At 40.1% G+C, this 24,868-nt stretch overlaps 1 protein-coding gene across 2 annotated transcripts in view; it reads right to left on the minus strand.

Annotated features, from left to right (window-relative positions):
* The window catches only part of AGBL1 (AGBL carboxypeptidase 1), an 858,541-nt gene that overhangs the window by 147,131 nt on the left and 686,542 nt on the right, over positions 1–24,868 (minus strand). The window lies entirely within an intron of this gene.

The raw sequence follows: 24,868 nt of genomic DNA on the forward strand, positions 1-24,868 counted from the left end.
AATGCAGCCTAGTAAGTAATTGTAATTGATGTGCAATTAAACATGTATTTATATCACCATTGCCTTTCTCTGTGCAGCTGTATATGCCTGCTTCTCATTGTGGCTGGAGATGCTGAAATCTCCAGGAGGAGGAAGCCTCGTTCCTCTCACATGGGTGCCTGGTTTCCATGCTATCACAGGAGCTCTGGGCACCCTTAGAAATGTCACAGCACTCCAGAGCCTGAATGATAGATGCAAGTCTTCTCCATTGACCTTTCCAGAAGAGTAAGGGGGCCAAGTATCCCAATTATCTCTCCCTCTGCCTGCAGAAGCTTCTTGTCTTCTCTGTGCACCCGAGGGGCCGTTAAGCACAGACCCAAATTTGAAAGGGGGTGACAAGTCACAAGCAGGTACAACATCACTGGAGTCATCAAAAAGCAGTGATGAAGATCTTTGAGATGCTAAGTGGGAAGTCTGTGCATTTCTAGGTGTGTTAGCTATATGGAAGACAAGACCCAAATATCGCAAGATGGACACAAGATGACAGGTAAGGAGTTGCAGGAAGATTGAAGCTCTATTTATATTTCAGAGAACATTAATGAATGCCAGTAACTAGAATAAATTGTAAGACTAAAGACGATATGCCCTCAGGATGCTCACAGTCCAAGCCATACGAAGGTAGAAAACCAGCTCAGGCAAAGGGTTAAAAAACAGTGGAAATAAAAGGTTAGACGCTGAGCTTGAACAACGTTGACTGTTGATTTGGGACCTAGATGAATATTATAAACCTTTGACCTCCTTCCCCAGCAGCCATGATGTAACACCTCTCACTTGGGCCTCTCCTCACCCATCAGAGCGCTAATTACAGGGCCAGAGAAATACCACCATCCACCTCATCTGTTTTTATTCTCCTGCTAAAGGACACCATGCATCTCCCTGACAGCTAGTCATTACAGGAGCATATGGCACCACAGGCTTCTGCCGGGGACAGCTAAGCCCCTCAAGAACGCACTCAGAGCTCTGGGCAAAACTGGTGCTCAGAAGGGATGCCAACCGTCACCAGACCCCATGAGTAGTGCAGGTTTCAGACACCCAGAGGAGTGTTGTGACACAAGCCTCAAGGGGGTGAGGGTGTTGGTGGAAGGGAAAAACAAGGAGGAGGGAGAAACAGCTCACCTTGTCTTATTACAGTTCTCTGGGTTCAGTTTCAGATGGAGAGCACTTGGAAGGTGAAAAATGGTTTTCAGAATATTAAAAAAAAAAGAAAGCCTCGAGGCACCTGGTTGACTTAGTCAGTGAAGTGTCCGGCTTCAGCTCAGGTCATGATCTCACCATTCATGAGTTTGAGCCCTGCATGGGGCTCTCTGCTGTCAACACAGAACGCATTTCAGATACTCTATCTTTGCTGCTTCTCCACTCACTCTCTCAAAAATAACACATTTAAAAAAGTTTTTTTAAAAAGCCTCACTTTCTCCTTTCTGAGTTCCTCTTAGCTAACAAGCACTTCTCCATGCAATGTTTTACTTGACCTTTACTCTATGGCAGGGAATCACCATCTCTCAGTGACTAAACAAAACTGAGACTCAGAGACTTTAAGGGACTTTTCAAGGTCAGAAGATTAGGTAAATGACAGGTTTGGGAGCAAAACCCAGCTTTTCTGATTTCTGGCAAATTGTTCTTTAAAAGCCAGTCAAATAAATGGGCACAAGGGATCTTTTAGGGATGATGGAAATATTTTAAAACTAGATGTGGTCATGGCTGCACAACTCTGTAAATTTTCTAGAAATCACTGTGCACTTAAAACAGGTGAACATTATGGTATGTAAATTATCTTTCAATCTTCTCTTTAAAAATAGAGGCAGCCAAGGGTCATAAACAGAGCATGGGCTTTGGTGTTCTGATACTATGGTCCAGATTCTGATTCCAGCATTTGTGCTTCGGTAACCTCAAACAAGTTCCTTAACTTCTTTACACATAAATTCCTTCATCTTTAAATTCAGAATAATATTACCTACTTCTCAAGATTGCTATGAGGATCTGAACTGAAGCAATAGAACTCATTTTATTTGTTATTTCTGATGCCTAAGAATCATGATATAAAAAATAAAGTAATTAGCTCTCTGCTGCTTCCTTAACCACTAATGCTTACTCAGGTCAAGGCTGAACCTTGTATGAGCATAAGGCATATGACATAGTTTTGGTCAAAGCCCTAAATCATTGCATCTAATTGGCATAATACTAGCAAATCACAGTGGTTCAACATCCCAAGGACATATACACCCTCAGCTTCTCCTCAACAGTGTATTCTCAAACTTGACTGCTCATCTGGGGAGCTGTAAAAATGCTGATGCTTGGGCCCCACCCCAGAACATTTTATTTAAATAGTATGGAGTGTGGCCTGGGCTTTGGGGAGTTTTGTCCCCATGTGATTCTAATTGCCACAAAGTAAGAGAACAAGAACTCATTGGCTTTTAGCTCTGACTACAATATGACCCATCTGGGGAGCTTAAAAAAGACCCAGCCTGAGCCTCACATCCAGAGATTCTGATTTAATTGGTCTAGGGTGGAATGTGGACCCCTGTGCATGTTAAAAGTTCACCCAGGTGACTCTGATGTGAAGCTCGGCTGAGAACCACTGCGTTTTTCAAACCTTCTCGATAAGCCGCCTTATGGGTCAAGGATCCACTCCACAGTTCCCCACCTCGTTCCTCTGCAGAGCAGCATCCAGAGGAAGGGCTTACAGGATGGTATGATGGGCTCTTATATAAGTCATTTGATGTTGATCTCAGATGGTATGCCTGCTGCTCTTATGCAAGCCCTGGGGCACTGAGCACTCCCAGGGAGGTAGGAAGGGTATTATCACCAATGCCAATGTAAAAAGGGCATAAACAGTGTGGCTAAGTCTGCTTCAAGTCACACAGACTGCATAGTGCGTGGAGCTTGAACATGGATCAGAAGAGAGCTTCCAGGTAAAGAATTCATGAGGCTTTAAGATCCTCTCAGGAAAGGATGGGCCATCAGTTCAGCCATTCAGCAAATACCTGTGGATTCGCCCCACTATGGTGGGTGTGGTGGCAATGGTGAGCAAGATAGATGCCTTTTCAGAACTAAATAATAAAAACTAAAAACCTGGGGCACCCGGGTGACTCAGTCAGTTGAGCCATCTCTTGATTTTGGCCATCTCTTGGTCTGTCTCTTGATTTTGGCTTAGGTCGTAACCTCACAGTCGTGAGATCGAGCCCCACATCAGGCTCGGCACTTGGCATGGGGTTCTTGCCTAAGATTCTCTCTCTCTCTCTCTCTCTCTCTCTCTCTGTCTCTCAATATCCCTCTGCCCATCTCCCCCACTTCTTCTCTCTCTCTTGCTTTCTCTCTCTAAATACATGCATGCATGCATACATATATACATACAGGCATACCTACCTCTGTTGTAGGCAAACCTTTCACTAAACGAGCCTGATCTCACCACCAACTCCCTTACCCCCAAATCTCTGTTGGTCACCCCTGCTGCTCTTCTGGAAGGGCTCTGGCATTTCCCATACACGAATGATTGTCACAGACCTCATGACTCTTCATGTCCACACCTTCCTGACCCACGCTCAAGGGGATGCCCTGCTTTCTTTGCCCCTGGCCCTGCCCCTACCAAGACCCAGGCTTTTTTTTTTTTTTTTTTTAATCATACTAGTTGCCACTCGAGGGACCCTGACAGTAGAAGAACTGGGGGGAATCCATGAATCAGGTGGAGCTAAGCCTGGCAGCTTTGGTCTGAAAAATGTGCTCCTTTAAAAGAGTTTTCATAAAATTCTAGGAAGACAGAGAGTTTCACTCGCTGAACAGTTCAATATGTAACTTATCACTCCGAACACATCTCTAGTTCTGGATGCTCAGGGCAGAGCAGCAACGTCTTGTCCTTGATTGTGAGATGGGCTTTTCTGTCTTCACCATTTGCCCCCATCAGTCATTTGTGCCCCCTCCCTACAGGGTCAGGTGGTCTGGGGGCACCAGTTCCGGTAGACTGAGCTGTGACACAGCGTCAGCACCTGCCCCAGATCCCTGTGATTTGTATTCGCAGGAACAAGAGAACCCACAGTTCTGGCTGTCGTTTTTCCCTCTGCACTTTACATCTGTACTCCTTTCTCCCACGTGTTGCCCCCTTTCCCAAAATAGTAGGAGGCTGATGTTATCAGGAATGCACTGGGAAGAGATAAGCGCCGGGGATCTCCACTGCTGTGATTTGGGGCCTCACTCGCCCTAACTCAGGTGGTCTAAACGACCTCATAAATCTAGTCCATTCAACAGTTGATCCAAAAGCCCACCCAGGGGCGCCTGGGTGGCTCAGTCAGTTGAGCGTCTGAGTTCGGCTCAGGTCATGATCTCAGGGTCCAGGAGGTCGAGCCCCGCATCAGGCTCCGTGCTGACAGTTCAAAGCTTAGAGGCTGCTTCAGATTCTCTGTCTCCCTCTCTGCCCCTTCTCTGCTCATAGTCTCTCTCTCTCTCTCTCTCTCTCTCTCGAAAAATAAATAAACATTAAAAAAAATTTTTTAGGGGCGCCTGGGTGGCGCAGTCGGTTAAGCGTCCGACTTCAGCCAGGTCACGATCTCACGGTCCGTGAGTTCGAGCCCCGCGTCGGGCTCTGGGCTGATGGCTCAGAGCCTGGAGCCTGCTTCCGATTCTGTGTCTCCCTCTCTCTCTGCCCCTCCCCCGTTCATGCTCTGTCTCTCTCTGTCCCCAAAAAAATAAATAAACGTTGAAAAAAAAATTAAAAAAAAAAATTTTTTTTAAAGCCCATCCAAACACATTCTTACAGGTGACATCAGAGAACTATTACTGATTTTCTATAGCCCAGTTCCCTTATCAGTAAAATAGAGATAGTAATAATTAATGAGATAAGGTGTATCACATGGCATATAATTAATATCAATGTTACCCATTATTATTGATGTTTTTGGCTACCAGAAGAATATTACTGTGTAGTTTTTTAAAACAGTGTTTGGAATGATCCCATGATATAAAGAGTAATGGATGAATGCTTGCTACGTGTTATGTATTATTTTAAGGAATTTGATAATATCATCTCATTTAAGCCTTACAGCAATATATCAGGTAGGTACTCTTATCATTCTCATTTCATAGTTGAGGGAAATGACCACAGAGAATTTAAGTAAGTGTACCAATAATTATTCTTTCTCCGTGTTAATAAAAATCTTGGGCAGATTCCAAAGGAAATGAGAGGGAGAGAGAAAAAATAATCTGATGGAGAAAAGATAATCTGGGAGAGAGAGAAAAAAGAATCTGATGGAGAAAAGATAATATGAAATAGGTGCAAACAAAACAGAAAGAGGCAGCATGGCAGATGGGACACCGGTGGTCTGAGGGCAATGGAGTGCTTGGTGCTTTGGTAAAACTCTGTGAAGTTCTATTCACAAAAAGGCCATGTGGTAGATGGGGACAGGAGTGAACAATGGGATGGGGGAGAGTGGAAGTGTCAGGGATAAGATGGAAAATTCAGATAAGGCAATGCACGTGTCCTCTGCATATTGGTAATTCCTCCTCATTTAATCCGTGCCATGTGCAGACAGTATCTAATAAAATAACGAATGAAGCAATGAATAAGTAATGTCCATAGCCTAAGGCAGCAAGCATGGTAACATCTTTGTACTTCCCAAGCCCTGAACATGACTGTCCTTTTGAATCCAGTTATCAGTACATTTCAGCCGGTACTATACAGGCATTTTATAGTTGGGATATAGCCAGACAACATCTTATCATTCCTGTTGAACACAACTGGATTGAGAGAGATTGAGCATCCCACCAGCACTTAGGTGGATAAGCTTATGCTATGGAAATCCTAGATCAACAGCGTTCGGGTCTCCTTGGCCAAAATGACTGACTGGAGAAGCAGTGGGGAGAGTAACAAATCCTTCTTCATTTTCAAAACCATAACAAGATTGAAAAGAACAGAGCTCCTTCAGTGAATCTCCCATTAAAATGAAAGCATATCATGGACGGAGGCCCTGTCCACTCCATTTCCAAGACAAGCATAATGCTGCTGACACAGGAGAAGCCTTGCTCTCCTAGGATGAGGATTTGGCCTCACAGGCTAATAGAAATGGCCTCAGTGGGTTGAAGAGGCCAAGCCTGGCATAACCTGTGCCATTTCTGTCACTTCTGGAACTTGGGGATGAAATCAGCCAGAGCTGTTACTTTCTCCATCCCAGACCTGATTCCATTTTCATCTCTTGTAAGATCTATCATGATTTTAGCAACGTGATTCTCCTGCAACGTGCTATTCTGGTTCTTTCTTTGTGGTTTGCATGAGATTGGCCAAAAAAAAAAAAAAAAAATCATTGGAAAGTATCATCTTATTTTCACAACCTCTTGTTCCACTTATCTAATGCCCTCAGATCCAGTGGCTGCCAGCGATTCTGATTTGAATTCCCCAGCCCCATCCTGATTTGATGCAATTGTTCTACTGGAGGGGATGGCTACTTATTATGCAGAAGGTACTTTCAATGTGCATAGCAGCCTGACTGCTTCAGCAACCAGAGGGCTTGCTTCTTAGGGACTTTTCCTAGGGACTTGCAATTTTTTGAGGCAAAGCAGAGACATTTGCATGAACTGGAGCCATGCAATACTAAAATGTGCTGTAAATTGGACTCATTTAAAATTTTACAGCAGTAATCTTCCCTCAATCTCCTTTAGAACTGGCAATGATAAAGCAAGGCATTCCCAGATTAGCTTCCAATGAGAAAACACCCGTCTCTGGATAATGAGCAGCACCGCATATTCGATAAGTGCCCAGCTCTGGATCCAGAGTATCCACACTAAAACTCTAGCTCAGCCATTTACCAGCTCTACGATTTTAGGCAGGTTGCTTACTCCAGCTGATTTTGGATTTGTCATCAGTGGGGTTGCAGAGATTAAAGGAATAATAACTAACCTGTAAAGCACCTAAAATGGTGCCTGAACATGAAAGCCCTCAAGAAATGTTGGTTTTTATTCATTCTACTACAGCCGGCTTTTATTCCTGTGGCTATTTCCATTGCCACCATCAAGGATAAAGACAGTTATGATATCAACCCCAAATTTCTCCCACACCAATTTATCCTAGTGGTTTTTCTCACTACTTCCCCACGATGGACCCTCAGTCTGAGCCTAAACAAAGTCTACTGAAAAGATGAACTTTTATTGTTGCCGATTAATATAGGCAGATAGATCCTCAGGAAATCCGTCCTACAGCAGTAAATTATAATTACTTGAATGAGTGAGACCATGCCTGCAATACTATATCCAGTTCTAGAAACCACATATTGGAAGAGGTGTTAATAATCAAAGATATAGATTAAGATCATAAGGGGGGGCTGATATATAACAAAAAGAATGAACATGGGAATACCATGTTTTAATTTTTTTTTAATGGGGGAACTATGATAGCTACATTCTTATTTTTTATTTTTTTCATTATTTATTATTTATTTATTTTTTTAAGTAGGCTTCATGCCAAGTGTGGAGTCCAATGTGGAACTTGAACTCATGACCTGAAATGAAGACCTGAGCTGAGATCAAGAGTTGGGAGCTTCACCAGTTTAGCCACCCAGGTGTCCCTGATAGCTACATTTTTATTGATTCATTTATTCTTTCTTTCAAGAATAACCTTTTGAGACCAAAATTCCAATACGGCAGAGTTTAGCTCAGCAAATCCTCTCCCCCTCCCCAAATCAACTAGAAAACTAGAAAAAAAAATTTTTAAAAGATTAAAAAAATATTTTGGGGCATTGGAAATCAACCATATGCAAACACCAAGCTGAGCAGTTATTCACGAAAGACTAGACAATTGGAAGTCTGTGGCATTCTTGCTTGGGGCTACACCCATCTCCTCCCCCTCCCTTACTGCCATGACAGTTCTACCAGAATGGGCCAGTCTGTGAAGACTGGAGTTTCATCTATGGAGAGGGTTGACCTTGCTTGCAGCAAGTGGGAAAACAATACCCTGTACTAACAGCATTGTTGATAATCGTAGCTAGTTCTGCCACCAGTGAATGAAAGAGCAGCTGCTCAGTTAGTCTGAGATGCAGACTTAGTTGGGCTAAGCAATGAAATGGCAGAGGAGTTGGAAATTTAGCAGGGAAATCTGGGAAAAGACACAGTAATAAGTGGCCTTGCTAACTTTTCCAATTATACCCAGCTGACTAGAAAACTGTGCACACAAGCAAAGTAAACCAAAGAGAATCTAAGTTATCCACATATCACTGTGTGACTCTGTCTTCACATGTGCATGACAGGACCTGGAAAAATGTGTGTTATTTTAAGTCACTAATCTTGTAGTAATTTGCTCCATAACACAGAAAATGACTATAGCTACAATGTCAATTTTTCTTTCTACAGCACACTACAGACTTTGCCACGGAAGCATACGTAGCTTCGTTAAGGGCTCAGGCCTTATACATAGAAAACAAAGGGCTACTTCATCTTGCAGTATTGGCAAAAGTGGCTGCTGACTGTGGATGTTCAGTAAAACCAGAGATGCACACAGGCTGGGGCAACACAGTAAGATATGAAAAAAATCCATTTATCTAATACAACCTCATTAATCACTGTTGACTGTTAACAAATCATTGTAAACCACTTTGTCTACATAAATAAATTGTTTTGCCTGTCAGAAAAATAATAACTAAAATGAAAATTTCATTAGAGGTAAACAATAGCCGAATGGAGATGTCAGACGGAGGAATCAGTAAACTTAAATATAGATCAATAGAAATTATGCACCCTGAAGAACAGAGAAGAAAAAGTAATGATGAAAAAAGACCTGAAACTCAGAAAGTACCAAGACACACATCAGTGGACTCCCAGAAGGAGAGAGGACAGAGAAATGCCAGAAAAAATATTTGAAAGATAGTGGACAAAAACTCCCCAAATCTGATGGACAATATAATCTACAAAACAAAGAAGCTTAACAAGTTCCAGTAAGATCCATTAGACACATGTACCCAACCCATTCATGGCAAAATGTGAGGAGAATATGTTCTTACATACAGAATATAGAAAATAAAACCAACAGTTGACTTATCACCAGATACAACAGAAATACGAAGGCAATGTAATGACATACTCAGAGTGATGAAAGCAAAAACAACAACAACAACAACAACAAACAAAACACAGTCAATAATAATTTTGTGTCCTGACAAACTATCTTTCAAAATGAAAACAAAATAAAAGACATTTGCCAAAGGCTGAAAGAGTTCATTTGTAGCTGACATGTTATAAGAAAGATACTTAAAAATATTTCATTTCATTTAAGTTGAAATAAAATACACCACGTGGTAACTGAATCCACATAAAAAAATAAAGAAGACAAGAAAAGTATTAATTTGGAATTAATCTAAAGTAGGTTGTCCTAAGCTGCATATTGTAATTCTTAGAACAACAACTAAAAAAACAACTTTTTTAAGATAGTAAGAAAACAAACAAAGGCATTAAAATGACACAATTAAAAAGTCCATTTAACACCAATGAAGGCTTCAAATGAATCAGAAAAGACAAGAAACCTGTAGAACACAAAGAGCAAATACCTGGTAGGTGTAATTCTAATCTGATGATAATTACATTAAATGTGAATGGACTATGTATTCCCATCAAACGGGAGAAATGGTTAGACCGGATTTTAAAATCACAATCCAACTATATCTTCTCTACAGGAGACACACCTCAATTCAAAGACACAAATGGGGTGAAATTAAAAAGGTGGAAAAGATATACTATGCAAACATAGCCACAAGAGAACTGGAATGATTACATTCATATCAAGTACATTGTTTAAAAAAAATATCTATCACTATAACAATGAAGGATATTCAAAAATGATAAAATGATCAACTCACTGGGAAGACACAATAATTATAAATGGATGCACACTTAACAACAAAGCTCCAAAACAAATGAAAAATATGACTGAGGTAAAAATACAAATATATAGTACAACAATATTTAAAAAAATTAATGTTTCTACTTATTTTTGAGAGAGAGAGAGACAGAGTGTGAGCAGGGGAAGGGCAGAGAGAGAGGAAGACACAGTATCCAAAGCAGTCTCCAGGCTCTGAACTGTCAGGCCCCCACACGGAGCTCGAACTCACGAACTGTGAGATCATGACCTGAGCTGAAGTCGGACACTTTACTGATGGAGCCACCCGGGGACATCAGTAATTACTGTAATCACTGTTAATTAACTCGATGTGATTGACATACATAGCACTTTTCACCCAATACTGCAAAATACACATTCGTTTTAAGAGAACATTTTTCAGGAAAGATCATATTCCAGACCACTGAACAAGTTTCAGTAAATTTATAAGAGTTCAAATTCAAAATATGTTCTCTCACCACAGCAGAATTAACTCAGATATAAAGAAGAAAGAGGGAATGCCCCAAATATTCAAATTTAAGAAATTCATATCTAAATAACTCATTGGTAAATGAACAAATCACAAAAAATAGAAAATGTTTTAAACTGCTTGAAAAAGAAAACATAATATATCCAAATTTATAGGATGCAGCTGAATCAGTGATTAAAGGGAATTTATAGCTTTAAATAACTATATTAGAAGAACAGACGGTGTATCAAATCAGTACCTTAACCTTCCACCATAACAGACTAGAAAAATACAGACTAACCTGTTAGGAAGAGCAGGGAGAGACCAAAGAAAGACACAGGCCACTCCAGATTGGTAGATGGCAGGCTTAATGAGCAAGGGATTAAGGGGTACTTAAGAGATTTGTTTGGGGAACACCTGGGTGGCTCAGTTGGTTAAGCTTGTGACTTCTGCTCAGGTCATGATCTCGAGGTTCGTGGGTTTGAGCCCCCATTGGGCTCTGTGCAGACCACTCAGAGCCTGGAGCCTGCCTTGGATTCTGTGTCTCCCTCTCTCTCTTCCCCTCCCCTGCTCACGCTCTGTCTGTCTCTCTCTCTCAAAAAAATTAATAAATACATTTTTTTTAAAAAAGAGGTTTGTTTGGAACAGCTGTAAGATGAGTAGATCTCTGTACCTGCATGACACAATCTTCAAAGTTTATATAGAGACCTTCACTGGGCTCAATCATGTATATCATCCGGATGATCTCAGCACTAAAACACTATCTCAAAGCTATGTCCTTGCAGCAACTCTAGGAGCAGGGACAGCAAGCAGAATGCACTGCCAAGGAGTGGAATAGGGGTGAGGAGCTTCCAGTCGCCACGGTCCAGTTCATGGGTCAACAGGTGGTCACGTGCTCTGAAGGGACTTTCCTCAATAGGTGGCAAAAGTTGGATCTTTGTAAAGATCCACAATATTGACAAATATTTATACTGACAGTAAACAGAACAAATTACCAAAATCAGGACTAAAATAACCTTAAATTGAACGGTATTTTTTTTAAGGGAGCAAAGATCCAACAATTTAGATGAAATGAACAGATTCCTACAAAGACACAATTTGCTAAAACTGACTAAAGAAAAAAATTAAAAATATAAATAGACCTAAAACAAGGAAGAAAATTAAATTACTGATTAAAAAATTTCCTACCAAGAAAAACTGAGGCCCAGATGGCTTCACTGGTGTTCTATCAAAAAAGATAAAATAATACTGATCTTTCACAAAATCTTTCAGATAATAGAGGAGGAGAAAACATTTCCCAGCACATTGTACAAGGATGGTATTACTATGATACCAAAGCCAGACAAAAACATTACAAGGGAAAAACATGTAAAAACTACAGATGAGTATTCTTCATGAACATCAACATTAAAAGTTTAACATTGAGGCGTCTGGGTGCCTCAGTCACCGACTGAAATCTGACTTTTGATTTCAACTCGGGTCATGATCTCATGGTTCATGAGATTGAGCCCTGTGTCGGGTTCTGCACTGATAGCTCAAAGCCTACTTGGGATTTTCTCTCTCTCTCTCTCTCTCTCTCCCCACCCCCACTCATGTGCTCTCTCTCTCTCTCTTTCTCCAAATGAGTGAATAAACTATTTAAAAAGTTTAACAAAAGTACCAGTAAACCAGTAAGCACAATACAAAAACAATTGTACTCCATGACTGAGATTGATCTTAACAATGTAAGTCTGATTGAATATCCACAACTCAATTAATATTATAAACAATATAGTGTATTTTGTTATAGTGCACAGCATATTAGGTACAGTGTATGGTGTAAAGGAAAGAAACAGCATGATCATCTCAACTGCTGCCTAAAAAGGAATGTGGCAAAATCTAACACCCATTAATTATAAGACCCTTAACCTAGGACTAGAAGACAACTCCCTTAATCTGATAATGGGCATTAATGAAAATCTCAGAACTAACATCATATTTAACAGGGAAAGACTCAATGTCCCTTAAAGATCAAGAACAAGACAAGGATTCAACATTGTACTGGAGGTTCTAACTAGTGCAACAGGGATTTTAAAAAGACATCCAGGTAGGAAAGGAAGAAGCAAAATTGTCTTTATTCACAGGTGACCTGATTCTGTGTGTAGAAAATTCTGAGGAATACACACACACACACACACACACACACACACACCCTTCTAGAACTAATAACTTAGTTTAGCAATGTTACAGGAACATATAAAAATATAAATACATTCAGCAAAGTAGTAAAAACTCACAAACTAAAAACTAAAAAACATCACTGAGATGAAAGAAAGTATAAATAAATGGGGAGACAGTCTATGTTCATATAGTAGAAGATTCAATATTATCAAGATGACAATTGTCCCCAAATTAACCTACAGATTCAAAGTGATCTGCATCAAAATGCCAACAGAATTTTTGTGGAAATTGACAAACTGATTTTAAAATGTACATGGAAATGTAAAGGACCCAGAATAATCAAGAGCGAAGTTGGAGGACTTTACTTTTAAAACATGCTATAAATCTTTAGATACCAAGATAGTGGGTACTTCCATAATGATACAGATCTAATAGACTGAGTCAAAAATAACAAATAAACTTATATAATGATATAAAACAAAATATTACAAATCAAGTAACATAATGCAAAATAATAAATAAAGTTAAAATTTTAAAAATATTTGTATTTCAGAAAACAGAGTGAGAACAGAGTGAAAAAATACATAATACAAGCCACAGACAGGAAGATGATATTTTGCAAATTATGTATCTGATAAAGGATTTCTATTAGAATATACAAAGAACTCTTATAACTCATTAATAAGTAGACAAAAAACCCAGATAATTATAAAATGAGCTAAGTATTTGAATAAACCTTTCACCAAGAAGATGTATAAAGGGCTAACCATGCACAAGAAAAGATACAGACACTAACAATTGTCCCACTTTAAAAAAACTTTGTCAGTGACTTAAAATTACATACACTCTTACCACATAACCCAGAGATTCCACCCCTAATGAAATTGAAACAGATGTCTACACCAAGACTGTGCATGGACGTTCATGGCGGCACTGTATTATATCCCCAAACTGGAAACAATCTCAGTGTCTGTCAATGGGTGAACAAAAACCAAAGGTGGCATTCTCTTCATACAACAGAACACTATTCAGCCATAAAAATGGAAGCAACTATGGATATATGCTATAAGACTGATGAGTCTCAAAGATACAATGCTACGTGAAAAAGCCAGATGTAGACGATAGCATATCATATGATACTGTTTATATGAAATGTCGCAGGGGTGGGGGGAAATGTTTCTAGAAAAAGGAAGAGTGATTTCCCGGGCTGAGTCTGGGAGGAGGGGTAGTACGATTGATCGCAGGTGGGCACAAGTAAATCCGGGATGATGGTAATATTCTAAGCTGGATTGTGGTGGTGATTGGAGAGCCATTAACATTTACTAAAAATCATTGACTCTTTTACTCACCATGGATGAAAATTATAGCATGTAAATTAAACCTCAATAAAGCTGTAAAAAAAAAAACCAAAACAGCAAATAAACAACAACAACTTGAGTATAAGATTCTTGAGGTCTTGCCACAGCATTCAGCTGTCAGAAGGCTTTAATTCAGTGAAGCGATTAGGGCTGAAAAGAGAAACGTAAACATTTATTCATTCTGCCCTATTCCCTTGCCTGGGGATAGTGTTTGAGGTACCTCTATCTCAGCTAAATTTCTCTGCAGATAACTTAAAACAAGAGAACAAACAAAAACCCTAGCTCATTGGTTGGCTGGCTGTTTTTCTGTTTTGGTCAATTTTCCAGTGTTAAATTGCTCATCAACTATCCTTACCATGGATGGAAACAATTTGAATCTAATCCCTACTTCTTTTTTCTTACACCCACCTCCTTCCTTTTGCTTTATAATTCTGACCCTTGTCAACTGTAAATCACTGTTTAAAAAAATAACAATAAGGCCAGCCCCATGGTGCCTTCATTTAATCTATACTGCTCTTGCGATTGTAACATCTGTCATTCTCTCCACAGCAGGACCATCAAGCTGGCAGGGCTGTGGGAAGTTTTGCTGATCACATGTGCTCCTCCTCTGGAGAGATCCCTGTTAGAAGCAACCAGCTGTGGTGGATACAGACGTATGTGTGTTCTTGAGGCAACTGACTTCTCTGCTGTTGTTGATGTTCATTAAGGATGCTCATATCGTTTACTCATCTGTAGCTTTGAGTCAGAGGCACACAGTCAATACTTCTTGCTCTTTGCTTCGCAAACTGTCCCCAGATCCACTCTCCCTAACTCTCGTCCAATCATGGTGCCCTCTCTGCCCCAACATGTGACATCTGAACCGTTTGCAGGAGCCCTAAACCCTACCTTCGGTGCAATTACACACACTGAGAGGCTTGCAAGCATTTTCCAGATGGGATTCACTGCCTAGTAAGGTCATTAAGGAAGCAAGGGAGAGAGAGCACGGCCCCTCTTTCATCATTGGGCTTGATGGCCAATTGCACGCTGGCAAAGAAGGCTATACCTCTGACAGAATTGCTGTGTTAATCACCAGGCCTCTAGCGAAGAGGTATTCTGTGCTTCCAGTTGGAAGGAAAGAATGTATCTCCCATAGAGTACTTGGATAATTGGAAGAATTAAGGAAAAATACATTATTCCATTTGGATCCGGTACTAATTGGAATGAGCCAAATAATGAGCTCAACAGCATGAAGCATAACCCCTTACCTTTTTGCTGCACAGAGGAACATTTCCCTACATAATAATGAGCCCCTGTGGCCCCCTCATCAACAGTTAGATTGCCCATTCCTCCAAAGTACCCTGTGGGATGTTCCCGTACCATTTCTCTGCCAGCCAGTTTCAGATTCAGAAAAAGAAAACCTAATTACGTTGAAATGGAAACGGAGGACCAGCCCCGTGGCTGGGCTGGGCTCTGCCTGGCCACAGAGCTCAGGCAGAGGTGTCTGCAATATCACAGATCAAGTTTCAAAGGTTTGGTTCATTAGAGAAAAATCGATCTCTCTGAGGAGCTCAGAGTCTAGAACAAAGTTCTTAGGCAATTCCTGTGCCACCACTTTAATAAAAGCCTCCCACTTCCTAAAAGCAAAAACACTCAAGGCAGGTGAAGTTGCACTTTCTTTGAGATTGATGGCTGAGGTCTCTTGCCCTTCCTGAAGAATGAACACTGAATTCTTTTGCACTGTCGATGAAAGCCAGCAAAACAAAGCTGTTTCCTTCAAATACTAATTCAGATTAAATTTAGTCTCCTGATAGACTCGGAGTTTCAGGTTGTTCTACCCACCCACCCACATATCCATTCATCTACCTTCCTTGTCTTTCTTGACTATCTAGTATGAGTCAGTCTGTTAATTGATTTGAGGAAATGGAGTCTCATAGTTATTTAAGAACATATGCAAGTACTATGTCTAACAAGTGCTGGAGCTGGTATTTAAACCTGATTTTTTCTGGGGCGCCTGGGTGGCTCAGTTGGTTGGGCGTCTGCCTCTCGATTTTGGCCCCGGGTCACAATCTCACATTTTCCAGGATCAAGCCCCACGTGGGGCTCTGTACTGACAACATAGAGCCTGCTTGGGATTCTCTCTCTCTCTGCCCCTCCCCATGCTGGTATGCTCTCTCTCTCAAAATAAATAAATAGACATTTAAAAAAATAATAAAATAAACCTGATTTTTCTGACTCTAGAGCCCAAATCCTGATATGTATGCTGGAAATGCTAAGTGTCAGAGACAAATTGACTAAAAATAAAATTTAAAACTATAAATTGGGGCGCCTGGGTGGCGCAGTCGGTTAAGCGTCCGACTTCAGCCAGGTCACGATCTCGTGGTCCGTGAGTTCGAGCCCCGCGTCAGGCTCTGGGCTGATGGCTCAGAGCCTGGAGCCTGTTTCCGATTCTGTGTCTCCCTCTCTCTCTGCCCCTCCCCCGTTCATGCTCTGTCTCTCTCTGTCCCCAAAATAAATAAACGTTGAAAAAAATAAAAAATAAAACTATAAATTAAAAATATATTTTTTAGAAAAAAGCTATCATAAACCCTTCAAGACATTAATGTCACAGCAAAGCATTCTCTGGAATTCTCACCTTCATTTAAGCATGTAACTACTGGGCTTGCAATTTTCCACATAGAATTCTCTCCTTACTGTGGTATTTTCCTTTTTTGTCCTAACTCCTTATAGTCCTTCCCTTTTCTCAGTTTTGCTAAATAAATAAATAAATAAATAAATAAATAAATAAATAAATAACCTTCTGGAAAGGATCTAGTTAACTAATACTGAATGGTGCATACTTGAATCCTCTCAGCTGTAACTACATTTTGTGTGGTCAATTGCTCTACCCTCTTCCTTCCTCTTGAAAAGAAGCCACATAGAAATGCAGAGCAGCTCCCTGGGGCTTAAGGCAAGGAGATACCATTCCCCATCCACCTTTGTTCCCTTCTCCCCAACTATTAAGGAGCCCTGGGCTCCTCAAGTGTAAGAAACACTGGGCTAAAGGTCCTAGGGACTTTAGATTGGGAGAAAAGAAAAAAATTAAATCATTTTTAGAAAAAAAGCAATTGTATACTCTTATTTTCAAAGGGTACCTTTTTTTTTTTTTGACAGGGGTGGTAAAGGTCTTTGGATTGCTGTTTGTGAATTGCAATGAAATTAATGTACACATTCTATTGGGAAGACTTTTGTTTGTAATTCTGGAGAACTAGCAGGGTTGGGGCATGGCCTAAAGAAACAAAAAGGCAAGGACATAGGTGATTCAAATATGATGGAAGAAAACACGGGGAGATAGCTTTGAAAATAGAGGATGGAAATCAGAAAGACACACTATCTCTACGAATAGACAGTGCATTTGGGTGCAGCATCTTGGGATGTGGCTTTTAGGAACTTAAGCTTTGTGGACCAAGGACATTAGCAGGAAATAGTTCTTTTTTTTTTTTAAGTTTATTTCTTTATTTTGAGAGAGAGAATGTGTGAGTGGGGGAAGGTGAGAGAGAGGGAGAGAGAGAGAATCCCAAGCAGGTTCCATACTGTCAGCGCAGAGCCCAACATGAGGCTGGATCTCAGGAACCCATTAGATCATGACCTGAGTGGAATCAAGAGTCAGACGCTTGGAGCGCCTGGGTGGCCTAGTCAGTTAAGCATCTGACTCGGTTTTGGCTCAGGTCATCATCTCACAGTTCATGAATTCGAACCCCGCGTCAGGCTCCTCACTGATGTGCAGAGCCTGCTTGGGATTCTCTCTCTCTGCCCTTCCCCTGCTGGTGATCTGTCTCTCTCTCTCTCAAAATAAATAAACTTAAAAAAAAAAAAAAAAAAAACAAAAAAACCAGATTCAGATGCCTAACCGACTGAACCACACAGGCACCCCAGCAAGAAATAGTTCTTGTTTTGTCAATAGTTCTTTAATGTTGGGAGTGAAATTCCAGTAAGTTGATAGGTGAGAAATTCTTCATGCTCTAAGATGAGACCACTTGCCAGTTGGACAAGAAAACTCTCGGGTCCTGAACCAAACATGATGTACTCCATACTCATGACAGATACAGGCATATCACTGACTGTGAGCAGAAGGAATGTACTGGAAAATATTATAACAACATCACCAGGTATGGTAATGGGGTTAGGGAATAGAAGGCCTATATGTAATGTATAAACAATCATATCATGAAGTAGAACTCCCAGTATATCACCTACACACATATGTGAAAATGTGAAACTATATAGTATAGAACCACACCACTTGGTGTCAGAAAACCCAAGTTCAAATCTCTCTTATTCATCCTGTTTTGAGGCACATTAATTCACTCCTATAAGATTCATTATCCTTATTTGAAAATGAAGTTGTTGAACCAGAAGGTTCTTCAATCCCAAGCTCTATGATTCTGCTTTCTAATGAAAAGGAATTAAAATGCACATTAGCTAGGTTTCAGGGTTCAGTCACTTGTGGACTTTGACAGAGCCCATATGTGTCTCACATTATGAAATACTCCTCTCTCTCAATAAAAATATGATGCTCTGTATAACTAAGCAACATTCTCTACTTAGGTATTATAAACTTTCTGCCCAATGAGATATGTGAAAATTGTGACTTGCCTGGAAAAATACTTAAACATAATAATTTCATGAAAAGAAGTCTGAGTCAAGATTTGCATTTCATAAACACTTTGATTATGGGAAGGAGAACCTCAGAGAACAAAAGCTGGGATCTGGCTTGACTGGGTTGAAGGCTCTTTCCCTAGATTCTTAAAAAGAGTCTCTCCTTTTCATTTTCTATCCTATATACTAGTGGTTTTCAACCAGGAATGATTTGGGTCTTTGGGTCCCAAGAGAGATTTAGCGACATCTGGGAACATTTTTGGTTGTCACAACTAAGGGAGGGGTCTTGCCACTGACAGCCAATGAGAAGAGGACAGGCATGCTGTTTATGATTGTATAATGCACAGGACAGCCTCTCACAAAATATTAGCCAGAAAGTGTTAGTAGTACTAAGGTTGATGAAGTCTGCTATATATTGATAGCACACAGAAACCACAGTGAGATACTTCAGAACTTTGTGAATCAAACTGACAAATTTAGCATGCAACAGATCAAATATGAAATACAGAAACATGGCCTTCAGAGGATGAGCATTTCTATGGCAGAAAGCAGAAAGGGTAGGCTTTAATGGAGTAATTGATTATCTGACAATATCTAAAACAAGAATGTTTCAATAAAATGTATGTCAAAAATCAGCTTTGTAGAGGCCAATACTAGAGATATTCATCCAGGACTGTTTGGAGGATAAGTTGTTCCAACCCACAATGGGGTTTTGTTGTCTTTTGATGGTGCAACTTCAAAATAGTACGTGAATGCAGTTAGGTATCTATTGCCAACTATGTAATCTTCTTATCAGCAATCGCATGAAACCTACACTCACCAATCTTCTGGTTATAAGTTGGCTTCTCATGTAGCACTTCCTAGAGGAAGATAATGTGCTTACCAAAGAAAGGAAATTATTCTGGTCTCCTTGGCTGTTATATCTCTTGTAGTGACTTGATAAACTGATATTCTGATTTCTTTATCAGATGAAACCTGGGGAATTTTGCATGAGTCATTCCTGTGAAAGGCACCCAAAACCCTGAGGACCCAGTCACAGTCCTTGCTAGGATAATACCACCATGGACAGCAGCTAAACATTATCTTTGGGCAATACCTCTTTTATAGCCTAAAAATTGCAACACCTGGAGAAGCAAAGAGTTAAAAACATTAATCCCAGGGTGCCTGGGTGGCTTAAATGGTTAAGCATCAGACTTCAGCTCAGGTCATGATCTCACATTTTGTGGGTTCGAGTCCCATATCGAGCTCACTACTGTAAGTACAGAGCACGCTTCAGATCCTCTGTCCCCCTCTCTCTCTGCCCCTCCCACCCTGGTGTTCTCTCTCTCTCGCGCTCTCTCTCTCTCTCAAAAATAAATAAATAAACTTAAAAAAATGCATCCTGCTCTTCCATCCTTGGTTTTTTGTTTTTTTTTTTTTTTTTTTTTTTTTTTTCTAATCGATCTAAAGAGAGTTTATGGAAAAGAGTAAGGGTTTACTTTGTAACCACTCTAAAGCCTCTTATATAAGAAGCTCAGTTTATACTATAATCTATGGTAGGTTAGTGATTTTTTAAAAATATATAGCTTACCTTTTCAAAGTAGGAAAAGAATGTGAAATATTTCAAAGGGGAAATAGGAAAGTAAGACCTTTTTTTGTTAGGTTGGAACAGGGAAATTAGGGCTAAGTTGGTCAATCAGACAAAAAACTCCCAAATGGTAAGATAAGATCCTGTGGGAATGCCTTGAGGTAAAGCCAATTCAATTAGTTTCTGCTGCATAACTGTCAGGACCCAAAAACTAGGTGGAATAATGAACTGATTAAAACCTGTAATTGCAATTCAGTGGAGGAAACCATTCATCACAAAGATGGCAGTGTTCCCCACATTGCCAACTGCACGGAGAGGAGACACTAACAAAGGTGGGAATGGGGGGCTGGTATGCATCCAAGGAGAAGAACACATTTCTTAATAAAAGGATGCAGCACTAGCCTGAAAGGGGAGCTTAGTCTTTGTCCTGTAAAACTTGATTTCTGACCTAACAACCAAAATGTAGGGTTCTCCCTCAGGCGTTAATGTTAAGACCATGTTGAGGATGTACTTCTACTTTGATCACCATCAAAATTCCTGGATTTTATCCAAAGCAAACATTAGCCAATGCTCTCAGTTGTCCCCTGATGTTTTGCAGGTCTTTTTGTCACACACCTTCTTATCTTTGAATACATATTGCTTTGTATCAAGGGATGGCCAACTTTTTCTATAAGGGATTGGATAGGAAATATTCTCAGCACAGCTGTTGTGGTCTACTCAACATACAGAAATCTGTTGCATTTTACACCAAGAATGAAGCAGCTGAAAGAGAAATAAAGGAATTGATTGCATTTACAATTGCACCAAAAACCATAAGATATCTAGGAACAAACCTAACAAAAGAGGTAAACTATCTGTACTCTAAAAACTATAGGACACTTATGAAAGAAACTGAAGAGGACACAAAGAAATGGAAAAACATTCCATGTGCATGGATTGGAAGAACAAATATCATCAAAATGTCCATACTACCCAAAGCAATCTATACATCTAACGCAATCACTATCAAAATACCAATAGCATTGTACACAGAGCTAGAAGAAACAATTCTAAAATTTGTATGGAACCACAACAAAATCCCGAATAGCTAAAGCAGCCTTGAAAAAGAAAAGTAAAGCTGGAGACATCACAATTTCAGACTTCAAGCTATATTATAAAGCTACAGTTATCAAGACAATATGGTAACTGGCACAAAAACAGATACATATATCAAGGGAACAGAAATGGACCTACAACTATATGGTCAACTTCAACAAAGCAGGAAATAATATCCAATGGAAAAACAACTTTTCAACAAATGGTGTTTGGAAAACTGGACAGCAACATGTAAAAAAATGAAACTGGATCACTTTATTACACCATACACAAAAATAAATTCAAAATGGATGAAATATGAGACAGGAAACCATCAAAATCCTTGAGGAGAACACAGGCAACAACTTCTTTGACATCGGCTGTAGCAACTTCTTATAAGACACATCTCCACAGGCAAAGGAAACAAAAACAAAAATGAACTATTGGGACCTCGTCAAGGCAAAAAGTTCTGGACAGCAAAGGAAACAATCAACAAAACTAAAAGGCAACCTATGGAATGGGAGAGGATATTTGCCAATGACATATTGGATAAAGGGTTAGTATCCAAAATCTATAAAGAACTTACCAAATTCAACATCAAAAAAACAAATAATCCAGTTAAGAAATGGGCAGAAGAGAGGAGTAGACATTTTCCAAAGAAGACATCCAGATGATGAACAGACACGTGAAAAGATGCTGAAGGGGTACCTGGGTGGCTCAGTGGGTTAAGCGTCCACCTTCAGCTCAGGTCATGATCTCACTGTTTGTGAGTTCAAGCCCCACATCGGGCTCTATGCTGACAGCTCAGAGCCTGGAGCTTGCTCGAATCTTGTGTCTCCCTCTCTCTCTGCCCCTGCCCTGCTTGTGCTCTGTCTCTCCCTCTCTCTCAAAAGTAAATAAAATAAAATAAAAAAGATGCTGAACATCACTGATCATGAGGGAAATACAAATCAAAACTACAATATCACTTCACACCTGTCAGAATGACTAAAACTAACAACACAAAAAACAAGAGATGTTAGCAAGGATGCAGAGAAAGTAACTCCATTACACTGTTGGTGGGAATGCAAGTTTGTGATGCCACTGTGGAAAACAGTATGGATGGCCCTCAAAAAATTAAAAATAGAACTGTGCTAGGATCAAGCAATTTTACCCCTAGTTCTTTACCCAAAGGATACAAAAATACAGATTTGAAGGGTCACATGCACTCCAATGTGTATTGCAGCATTATCAACAATATCCAAGTTATAGAAAGAGCCCAAATGTCCAGCAACTGATGAATGGATAAAGATGTGGTATATACATACAATGGAATACTACTCAGCCATCAAAAAGAATTAAATCTTGCCATTTGCAATGACATGGATGGAGCTAGAGTTTATTATGCTGAGCAAAATAAGTCAGTCAGAGAAAGATAAACACCATATGATTTTACTCATATGTGGAATTTCAGAAACGAAACAGATGAACATAAGGGGAGAAAAAGAGAGAGAGGGGCATGCCATAGAACAGACTCTCAAATATAGAGAACAGACTGAGGGTTGATAGAGGGAGATGGATGGAGGATGGGTTAAATGAGTTATGGGGATTGAGGTGGGCACTTGTTGTGGTGAGCACTGAGTGTTGTATGTAAGCGATGAATCACTGAATTTACTCCTGAAACCATTATTACACTATACATTAATTGACTAGAATTTAAATAAAACCTTGAAACACACAACAAAAATAAGAACAACAAAACAATACAAAAACAGCCATAGAAAATATATAAACAAATTATTGCAGGTGTGCTCCAGTACAGCTCTTTCTACAAAAATAGACAGGTGGTCAAATTTGGCCTGGGTGCCACAGTTTGCTGATCCTTGCTCCATATAAACAGTAGTAACTAAGACAACATGCAAAGTAATAAATTAAATACATGATGAGCATAAAATAGCTTTCTTAATTTCTTGAGAGACATGGTGGTTATTTTATTTATTTATTTATTTATTTTTAAATGTTTATTTAATTTTTTTTTCAACGTTTATTTATTTTTGGGACAGAGAGAGACAGAGCATGAACGGGGGAGGGGCAGAGAGAGAGGGAGACACAGAATCGGAAACAGGCTCCAAGCTCTGAGCCATCAGCCCAGAGCCTGACACGGGGCTCGAACTCACGGACCACGAGATCGTGACCTGGCTGAAGTCGGGCGCTTAACCGACTGCGCCACCCAGGCGCCCCAATGTTTATTTAATTTTTGAGACAGAGAGACACAGAGCATGAATGGGGGAGGGTCAGAGAGAGGGAGACACAGAATCTGAAACAGGCTTCAGGCTCTGAGCTGTCAGCACAGAGCACGATGCGGGGCTCGAACTCACGGACCACGAGATCATGACCTGAGCCGAAGTCAGCCACTTAACTGACTGAACCACCCAGGCGCCCCAATGGTGGTTATTTTACACTAAATGACATTTTCCTCTGAGAGCTTGGTCTTTTGGACCACCTTGGAATAAGAGCAGGAATCCATGTAGGAATCCTGGTAATAGACTGGAAAATGTATCAAGCAAGCATACTTCACTCACTTTCATTCTCCTTCACTGGGCAGTATCTGTTTAGGCACTGGGCTGTGGGTGGCTGTCTGTTCCCAGCACTTTTCTAGGTTCTGGTGATGTAACAGTGTGAACAAGACAGAAATGGTTCTAGCTCTTTTGGGAATCATATTCTCGTAATAGGAGGCAGACGGTGAACAGAAAAAGACATAAGCAAGATAATTTCAGATAAAAAAAATTACTATAAAGGAAATAAAACAACAATGTCATGGGAAACAAGTATAGGTGAATAGCTACTACCATAGTTTGGGAAGTTGAAGAGGCCCCTCTGAGGTGGACCCTTTTGGCTGAGACCTGATGGTAATAAATCTCCTGTAAAGAAACTTCGGAAAAGAAAAAAGAAACATTGGTATGGTTGGGGCCAGGGTCAGGGCTCGGTGAATTGGAGAACACCAAATACGAGGTGACAGAAGTAGGCTGGAGCTTGGTTATGCCTTGGGACTGGGTGCTACTAAAGTTTGAATTTTATTTGTAATGGGAGGGGAGGGCATTGCATGGTTTGAAGAAAAAGATGACATCATCTCACTGGGGTCTCTAAAGGATAGTTCTTACTGGGATGTGAGCACAAATTCTTGGAGGGGGTGAGGGACAGTGGTAACAAGGGGATGAGTTAGGACGCTTTTGCATGATGGTGGCATGGCCAGAGATCTTTCAACTGTTCCCATTGTGTTAATGTATTCGACATTTAGATCTTGGTGGAAATTGGCATTTCAAGCCCTATTACCTTTGAAAAAGTTAATTCTACTAAAGGGACCAAGATCTGGATCTGCTGGGAATGGATCCTTTCGTTATCCTAACTCTTAAATCACTAACCTTCTATACTAACCCCCTTGATTTCATCAGATTCTATGTTAAGAGTCAACCAACATGGCTGGCCTATTGGACAAATTAGCTATTGGATTTCAGAAGACGGTCCTCAGTATTTTAGTCAGTGAATGTACTTCTAATCTGGTACCACTTTCTAGATTTGTTTTTAAACATGCAATCTCTGTTTAGCAGTGCAAAATTGAACTCCTGTCTCTCATGTATTTAAGGATATATGAGTGGTTTCTCCCTTAAGACGGCAGAATAAAACAAATATAGTTCAGCCAAGAAATATGTTAGAAGCAACATATTTCTGCTCAATAGCAGACTCCAGATAATAAACTGATCTTC

This window comes from Herpailurus yagouaroundi, unplaced genomic scaffold (assembly GCF_014898765.1).
Source record: "Herpailurus yagouaroundi ecotype Mexico unplaced genomic scaffold, PumYag 185, whole genome shotgun sequence".
NCBI classification, from domain to species: domain Eukaryota; kingdom Metazoa; phylum Chordata; class Mammalia; order Carnivora; family Felidae; genus Herpailurus; species Herpailurus yagouaroundi.